Raw genomic sequence first — 10,129 nt, 5'->3', positions numbered from 1 at the left:
ATTACTCTATTAGACAATAACTACTATGTTAACCACCAGGAACAAAATGATTTTGTGCTATTACTCTATGTAGTTAAACTGATGATTTTATTAGATTAATATTTTGAATTATAATTGGATACATAATACATAGCAATAAGAATGTAAGTTTGATATGATTTTTACATATATACTACATATTATTTTACTGGCATTAAACATTTTGCTGCATGCCTTATTTTCAGTTTTTAGGTTTTCAAATTACATGTCAAGACTTTTAATTCAAGCACTACGACTTCAGTCTCTGAACTTCATCTTCTTGAGTACAGTCATATTGAGCTTTTGAAGAACTTCATACTATTAGAGGACCATCTAAGATTTTTGTGCTCTTCATTCTGGACTTGTCTGCTACATGTGTTATCCACTGTCCTGTGTACTCTTGCTCATTATCCTGACTGTCTCTCTGTTCTGTCTCACTCTTGCTCTCTCCTTCCCTTTCTCTCTGCCTTTCTTCTTTTTTCCTCCTCCATCTTTTATTATACATATTTACTTTTAATTTTCTTTCATTTTCTTGTCATCAATTTCTTCATTTTTTTGATTAATAGATACCAGAAGTTTCCTGAAAAATGATAAATAGTAGGTAAAATAGTAGGTAAAAAAATTTTAGACTATTTTGCCATAGATTTTCATACCCTAATGTTGAATTTTATAATTTGGCTTATAAGAGTATTGTGGGTCTGTTTCTGAGGATGCCAGAAGGTCTCTTGTTATTAGGAGGAGTTTCAGATGTTCATGTGGTTACAGGAAATGATTTGGATCTCTAGGGCTGCCTGTGTTCCACAGCCTTAAAGTGTTCAGGAAGGAATTCTTGAATCTTCTGGATCAGGAATTTTAAAGAACTATATGTTTTTCTCAAATCTATTGCCATTTCAATGTTCCTTTTTCACCTTTTAACAATTTGAGAGTACTATGATAATGTGATTTTTATGAAATTAAATTATATGTATCAAGAACATGGTTAGCTAGAGGCTGTAGAGGATTATTGCAAAGATAGACTGTGGCATAAAAGTTTCTGATTTTGAGCCATAGATTTACCATTTGCTTAGTTTTATAAAGTTTGAAAAACTGTTTCTTCTTTCATAAATAATTTTAAAGTGTTTTGTGTGTGCATGTGTGTGTGTGTAAATGTGTGTGAGTGAATGCTACTTGTGGGTGGAATATACAGAGGTGGGAAGAGGCTATTGTTGTTGTTGTTATTGTTGTTTGCTTTTGACAGGGTGTCCCTAGTCCCAACCCACCTGGAAGTTACTATGTGGACCAGACTGTGCTTAATTTCATAGAAATCTGCCTGCCTCTGCCTCCCGAGGGAGGACTCGATTAAAGGCATGCATGGAGTTATAGGCAACGTTATTCCCACTCCCCACATGGGTTCTGAGAACCTAGTTATGGTCCTCTGGAAGAGCACTAAGAGATCATAACTACTGAGACATCTCTACAACCCCTGTTACTTTCTTCCTAACCACTCTATGTCTCACATCTTCATCTATGAAACAAGGATAATGATACAGATGGATACCTATTATCCTAAAGGGAGCTACATCTGTTGAATCTTCCCTATAGATTTGTTGTAAGGATTACAAATAGAAAAGAATTATGTATGAAGTTTTGAACTCAATGCTGGGCACAGAGTGAAAGAACAACAGATAAACCATACCACAGTCATTAATGAGCATCTATTTATTTCTATTTGATTTGCTATTATTTCAAGAGTATACAGGTATAACCTAGTGAGATATTGTCTAGGAATTTTTTAAATGTTAACCTTAGTTGAAAATTTATTTTGAGAACCCTTGACAGTATTTTATGTGAACTACAATTAAATAAACTTATCATTTAAAAAATCTAGGAAGTTTTAAAATGTCAACCTTAGTTGAAATTTTATTTTGAGCATCCTTGATAGTATTTTATGTGAAACACAATTAAATAAACTTATCAATTAAAAAGTACATGTTAAATAGACACAATAAAGGCAGAGCTACATGAAGTATATATTTCAAGTGACTGTGGAATTTCATGACTAGAATCACAGAAATAGTATGAAACTGGTTTTTAAGTACTCATGATTATGTGATTTTTTTTTTCAAGGAAACTGATGGCTGACAACCTTATATCCATCTGGAAACATCTAACATCTGTGGTTGTAAACATCAAAACACAGCTGTTACAGTTCTGAGTAAGCACTCCAATTTATTTATTTTGACTTAAAAAAAAAAAACTTCAATTTTCACCAAACATCACAGTTGTTAAGCTATATACTAACAGCAGGAAGAAAAACAATGAACAGAAATCACTATATCAAACTTTTAAGAACAATGCTCTCTTTCTTGTATTTCATTAGATGAGATGCAATCTTCAATTTAAAAAAACTTACAAGTGTGCCTCCTTTCTTTTTCAGAAATCACACAGTTTGAGGTTACAACAATGCCACAGTTCCCCAAGAATAGAGATAAAATGTCACTTTATCTATACACAATTCTCAATGAGCAAATTGAGCTGCTCCAAGAGAAGAGAACCAAGGCTTCTTTCTAGTGTTTTGATGTGTTGTTGTACATTAAATTATACTTCCCTCTCAAAGTGCATTTCAGTGTATATTAATTTTAATAGTAAATGATTTTAAGAAAGATAACAGAAAACGTATTAAAATATATTAAAATAACCACATATTTTACATTATCAGTTATTTTATACTAAACTTTAAACTATTTTCCTTATTCTCTATCAAATTTCTGATCAGCTCCTATAAGATTAGGATCTGTACCTTTTTTTCTCTACACTCAAGAATACATAGAAAAAAAAATAGTTTTGCTCACCATGTCCTCTAATGATGCCCTTCAATCTTATTTATTCATATTTTGCTTGGTATGGTATATGCATTTTGTATTTGTTACTGTAATTGTGTGTGTGTATTTGTGTGCGTGTTGTGTATGTTTGATCATGTGTGTGGAGACCAGACCTATAGTATCTTCCTCTATCATTCTCCACTTTATTTTTCCATTTTTGATTTTTATTTTTTGAGAATTTCATATATTAGTATTGTATTTAGATAATTTCCTCCAAATTATCTTACAATGCCAACATTCTTCCCATGCCCCCACACCCTTTCAATTTTGTGACTTATCTTTAATTATTATTGTTTCATAGATGGATAGATAGATGATAGTTAATAGATAATAAATGATGGATAGATGACAGATAAATGATAAAAATAGATGATATGTATAGATAGATGATCAATGATAATTAGATGATAGATGATAAATAGATGATAGATAGATAGAATCTGCTGAATCCATTTATTGTTACTCTTGTGTATATGTGTACAAGACTGCTTGAGATTGAATAACCTAAGAGGGATATCATCTCTGCCCCGAAGAAAAGTTTCTCCATTCTTCAGTAGACACTGATTGCCTGTAGCTCTTCAACTATCAGAGAGGTATTTTAAAATATCCCCTGTCTACATTGGCCTGTCAAGTGGTGTCATCATTATGTTGGCCAATTTTAGGCAACCATATTGTTGAGATTTCATGGTTGCAGTTTCCTTCAAATCTAGAAGACACTATCTAGCAGCAAGCAGACAGATCCTCTGGTTCTTACAGTCTTTTTCCCCATATCCTAAGATGTTCAGTGAGGGTTTGATGTAGGAGTTGTACTGCAGATTTATGAATATTTGCATTGTTTTCTGAGACAAAGTCATTAACTGAAACAGGAATTCGCCTATTTGGCAGGAGTAGCTTGCCTACAAGCTCCAGCAAGCCTCCTCTTTCCACCTGTCCAGACTGTCATTGTACACAACTATTCTCCGCTTAGTTTTCTTTTCTTTCTTTCTTTCTTTTTTTTTTTTTTCTCTCAATTGGGTTCTTGTGATCCATGCTCAGTTCTTCATGCTTTCGTGGCAAGTGTTTTACTCACTGGGCCATCTACTTGGCACTTATCCACTTTCTTGTTAAGCCTTCTAAAGATGTGTTGTAACTGAGCTGCTAATTTTCATACTATTTCTACAAATGTTTAAGTAAACTCAGGCCTTCTGGTGGATGCATTGTTGGTCTTTCCCTGTAGAGAAACACCTCCCCCCAACAATATAGGTAATTGCTATTACTGTGCATTATTCTCTTGAATAGAATCATCCTGAGCTTCAGAGTCTTCAATTTTAAGATAAAAACTATCATCATCTTTCGACAGAATGCAAAATTCTCTGATTCCATTCTGGTGGCTACCACCTGTCTTGAGAGAGAGATCATCAGGACTGCCTTAACTTACAAATCTTGTGGTTCTTGGTTGTAGTTGCCTTTAAGACAGTAATAGAATTGATCTAATAAAACAAGATTGTACCTAGCAGTATGAGAAATTCAAGAATTTACAGTCTTCACAAGTTTTACAATGTGTGGTTTGAGTCTCAGTTCTGACCTTTGATGTTCTTTAGAAGCAAAGTTCAAAGGCAGAGAAATCCTTTCTAATGGTATTATAGTGCCTCCATGTGGCAGACAACTAAGGTACATTGGGTAAAACTGAAAGCTACAAATGATCCTACTTAGGTGACCAACATGCTACCAGCACTTGGGACAAGTGATTTGTGACACAACTTATGTGTGAGAGATTTTTAGGTATCTTTAATAATGTTTCAAGTTTGAATATTACTGATATTTATTTTGATTCTTAGCTTTCATTAGAAAGGAAAGGAAGATGTGATATAAATATCCTAGCTACCTTCAACACCTGTAACATCTGGAAAATAATGATTGTTAACATATGTAATCATTGTAAGAATTAAATGAATTAAATACTCATAAAAGTGTCTAGCTTATACAGTGTAAAATGAAGCAAGGTCTCCCTGTGGCCCCAGCTTTCCTGGAACTCATTATGCCACCCTGGTCTACATAGTGAGTTCCTAGATAGCTAGGGCCACAGAGAGACCCTGCTTCAAAAAGACCAAAAAAAATGATATATAGCTGCTGTCGGTGTTAATGATTCATATAGAACTTCTGCAAATGTGAAATATATAATAGGTTGCTTACAGTGTGTATGAGTGATCCAGTATTTGTGGTGTACTCTATAATATCTAAAACTCACTGTATAATTTTATTGAAGAGCTGAACAAATATTTTAATTTTCCCTTTTCAGGGAATTTTGCTTTGATGTTGTTTTTAACAGACATCTAAGGGAGATAGGAAAAAGAAAAAAAGGGATTCATTGATTCTTTGGGTGGTAGATATTTTGATATTTTAGCATAAGTATAGACTGTAATTATAACTTTTCCTTATATCTAAAATTCCAAGCTGGAAACAAAAATTTTAATGACACCACATTTCAAGTTCTTATTGCCAATAATAAATAACTTGCTTACATTTTTGAAGACATATATGTCTTCTGTCCATCCTTAGGCTATATGACGTTAGATAAATAATATAATTTAATGTTGGCTATTATGTTACCTGTGACAATAATGGAGTAGGAAGCAGTTGGATTGAAACACCATGACAACTGTTGATTCAATGATCGCATGAACACACCAATATCTACTTTCTGAATGAATGGCTAACTTTTCTAAGACACCATTTCTTAGCTTAATATATAAGATTCCAATTCTCAGTCCAATGCAGATCTGTGATGAGGTTAAAGCAATGTCTGTGACCTGTTGAAAATCTGCTGTCTTTTTGCATTAGGGCCATGCTAGCCTGACAGGCCTCCAATGACCTCACTGCCAATGCTTGTCTCTGACACCTCACACATTCTCCACTGGAGTAAACAATACTTTTGACAAGGTGTCCCTGTCCCAGTATGCCTGGAACTCATTATGTGGACCAGACTGGCCTTGATCTCACAGAGATCCACCTGCCTCTGCCTCCTGAGTGTTAGGAGTAAAAGTGACATTGGAGTAGACATTTACAATTAAAAAAAATTGTGGAGTTTTGACAGAAGGAAAATTTTCAGGAGAATGTGATTACCTAACTTTCTAACACTCCATAACTTCTTAGTACTTAGCATGTATAGTCATATAATTCAGTTTTTACTAATACAAATCCTACATGAAATAATAACTTAACTTTTCTATATTAACATTGACATATTAAGATTTACTAAACATGATTAACTAAACCAATATTTTAATCTTGATAGAATTTAATTGTTTTGCTTTTTTTCAATATTTTGAATCTTTGAGTATTTCACACAATATATTTTAATAATGTTCAGACCCTCTCCCAACTCTATCCACTTCTTAATGTCCCTCTCCACTTTATGTCCTCTACTAGTATTTCATAAGGCCTCCTGAGTCCAATCTGTGTTCCTCAAATACTCTTTGGTGTTGGTCCATCGCTTAGAGCCTCATCAACCTACCTGGTGTAACACCCTTAAAGAAAAATGATTCTCTTTCTCTCTCTCTCTCTCTCTCAACTATCAATTACCAATACTTCTTCTGTTAAGGATATAGAATCTAATTTTAACTCTGAGGTTAAAAGAACGGAGATGTATTTTGAAGGTACATAGAGAATGATTACTCCTAGACACATTGATTTTAGAGAGTAATTAAAAATACTATGGGATTTGGGACTGGAGAGATGGCTCAGCAGTTAAGAGCACTGACTGCTCTTGCAGAGGACCCGGGTTCGATTCCCAGCACTCTCATGGCAGCTATGAACCATCCTTAACTCCAGTTCCGGGGGAATCCGAAGCCCTCTTCTGACCTCCGCTCCATTGCATGACACGGGTCCACTCACATACATGCAGGCAATACGCTCATACACATAAAATAAAAGTAATAAATATTTTTTAAATAATATGGAATTTAACACTTTACTCAAAACATGTTTAATTTATTCAAATATAAGATCATTACATTAATTTATATTTCAAAGACTAAAAATTTATTTTTGTGTCAATAAATTTAAAAAATATAAAAAATAATACAAATAGAAATAAAAGAGTGGGGATCTGTATTAAAATATTGTCTGCCTAAGGGCAATTCATTTTTAAAATCATTGAAATGAAGAATCAGGGTTTCAATTCGATGTTCTTTGTAGTCATTTAACAAACATGTGCTGTGGGTTCCTCCTTTAGAAACCAAAGATCAGTGATGTGTGAAATTGAAACAGATAGCAGATATTAAAGTACAATCCATGATATGCTTTGAAACGAAGGGAAAGCAATATATTTATTGAAGGTTTACACTGTGCCACATAAATAATAGTGTCATTTAAAGCCCAGAAAAAAGCTGTAAGACATCCAATTCTCTCAAACTTTCAAATAAGGTAGCTAAGTTCAGGCAATGTAACTAATGGATAGTTTAAGATCACTAAAGAAATTCAAGATGGTACTTGGATCACTCTTCCTACCATTTCAACATCTGTCTAGCACACTGTTCTATGTTATATTCAAAATGAATCTTATTTATTTAGACTTTACTATGACAGATAATTGAGATCATTTTGAGAAATTTAATAAGATTGTGACAGCAGCACTTACTTTTATTGATGGAATAATGTGAGAGGATTTGGTAGTTTTAGAAACAGGTTCTGGGATATCAATCTCTGCTAATTGGAATCCAATTATAAAAGAAACTTTATGATAAATTTACTACTGACCTTTTAATTGAATTATATGTTTAGCATCACTAAAATGCTTGCATCCTAGCTTTATATATAAGAAAAATTTCCCAAAACTGTCGTCAATCCTGTGTAATAATGTGTAAGTCACTTAGCCATTTCTGGTGATTATAAGAGATGTAAGTCATATATCATTAAAGACCTCAATAAATGTCTCTGCTACATGGTGGATCTATACACATATTATCTATAGTGGTAGCTTCAAATCTAAAGATTAATACTGAGTATATATATATATATATATATATATATATATAGAGAGAGAGAGAGAGAGAGAGAGAGAGAGAGAGAGAGAGATTTATTAGCTTAGCTCACAGGACAGAATCTGAGTAGTCCAACAATGGCTGCAACACACTGGAGAGGCTAAGAATGCGTAGTCGCTCTGTCCACAAAGCTGGATGTCTCAGTAGTCCCTATCTGGTACTGAAGGTCTGAAAAATTCCAAAAGATCAGCTAGTCTTCAGTATACAATAGCAAGACAAACTCACCAGCGAGAGAGAAGGCAAGCAGCAAGAAGCCTGGCATTCTCCTCTACCTTGGCTTTTTATACTGGCTGCCACCAGAAGGTAACGCCCACATTTAGGGGGTGTTTTCCAGCTTAGATGATCCAATCAAGAAGATCTCTTTGATTTCAGTTAATCCCAGATCCAATCAAGTTGACACCCAGGATTAACCATCACAAGTCCACCCCTTGTCAACTTGACACACAATAGCATCTATGTCATGCTTAATTTTCAAATGAAAATAATGTTGAGGTCATAATTTCACCTAACATGATATAACTCTCCCATCATACAATGACCAATGCATTATATATATTAGAGCAGGTGATAAGGTCTTTGAGGAATGCGTAGTCCTTTAATGTCTCATAACCCGATATAATCATATAGGTTCACAACACTTAACCACTTAACACATCTCAATTACACATTCAAAAAAGAATAACTCAAGTATCTGCTTAACATATATGTATACATGCACAAGCCTCTTCTTAACCAAATAGGACAAAAATACTCATGTCAATTACAATCTACATTTCTACAACTGGTCACATGGCCTAAGTTGGTATTTGTAACTGCCATCCTCTAGGACCCATTCTGTATTTCCTCTACCATTTGCAAGCACCTCTGCAGGTCTTGGCTCTTTCCCTGGAGGAAGGACCCATACTTTCATCCCTGAAGGGTCTGGGCCATTTGTTGCCCTGTCTCGATTTGGTCATTGCAGTTTCTCATTGATCTTAATCACAGGACATGGTAACAACAAAAGTCTCCCTAAGGAATCTCCTGCCTTCCAGATGTAATCTTCATTACCTCCATTGTGGAGAACAGGTCCAATTTCCCCCAGTCGTCTGGGTCAATCACCCTTCCTAATACTGTTAGTCCTTTCTTAGCCTGCTGACTTAAGGGCATCAGAAGCTCAAAGTGTCTAGGGGGAAGTCTTAGTTTCCAGTTCATTGGAATGTTTGTTGTTTCTCCTGGCAGAAGCATTCCCTTTTCTGAAACCAAAACATCCAAGCAAGTAGAGTGCAAAGTTGAGAGTACAGGAAGAAAAAAATTTCGTAGAGGGTCACCAAGAGTGATAGTGAGTGGAATTATTCCCACTTCCACCCCTTTATTCCTGGACCTGTGCATCCTGGCTATAGTAGAAACTGTACCATATATTGGATGCTGATTCAAAGCATACATTGCCTTCTGGAGGACCCTGCCCCAGCCCTCCAGGCTATTGCCACCTAATTGTCACTGTAACTGAGTCTTTAAGAGACCATTCCATAGTTCTATCAAGCCAACTGCTTCAGGATGGTGGAGAACATGGTAAGATCAGTGGATTACATCACCATGGGCCCACTGTCACACTTCTTTGGCTGTGAAGTGAGTTCCTTTGTCAGAAGCGATGCTATGTGGAATACCATGAGGGTGGATAAGACATTCTGTAAGTCCCTGGATAGTGGTTTTGGCAGAAGCATTATGTGCAGGAAAGGCAAATCCATAACCGGAACAAGTGTCTATTCCTGTAAGGACAAAATGCTGTCCCCTCCAAGATGGAAGTGGTCCAATGAAGTCAAGCTGCCAGCATGTTGCAGGCTGGTCACCACAGGGAACAATGCCATATCAGGGGCTCAGTGTTGGTCTCTGCTGTTGGCAGATCTGGCACTCAGCAGCAGCTGTAGCCAGGTCAGCTTTCGTGAGTGGGAGTCCATGCTGTCAAGCCCATGCATAACCTCCATCTCTGCCACCATGGCCACTTTGTTCCTGGGCCCATTGAGCAATGACAGGGATAGCTGAAGAAAGAGACTGACAATCCACAGGGTGGGTCATCCAATCTACTTGATTATTGAACTCATCTTCTGCTGAAGCTACGTTTTGATGAGCATTTACGTGAGACACAAGTATGTTCACATCCTTTGCCCATTTGGAGAGATCTATCCACATACTTCTTCCCCAAATGTCTTTCTCACCAATTTTCCAACCATCCTCTTTCAAAGTCCCTAACCA

Source organism: Nannospalax galili, unplaced genomic scaffold (assembly GCF_000622305.1).
Source record: "Nannospalax galili isolate Female #2095 unplaced genomic scaffold, S.galili_v1.0 scaffold140, whole genome shotgun sequence".
Lineage (NCBI taxonomy): Eukaryota > Metazoa > Chordata > Mammalia > Rodentia > Spalacidae > Nannospalax > Nannospalax galili.
The sequence above is the reverse complement of the archived record's forward strand: the minus strand, read 5'-3'. Positions refer to the sequence as shown.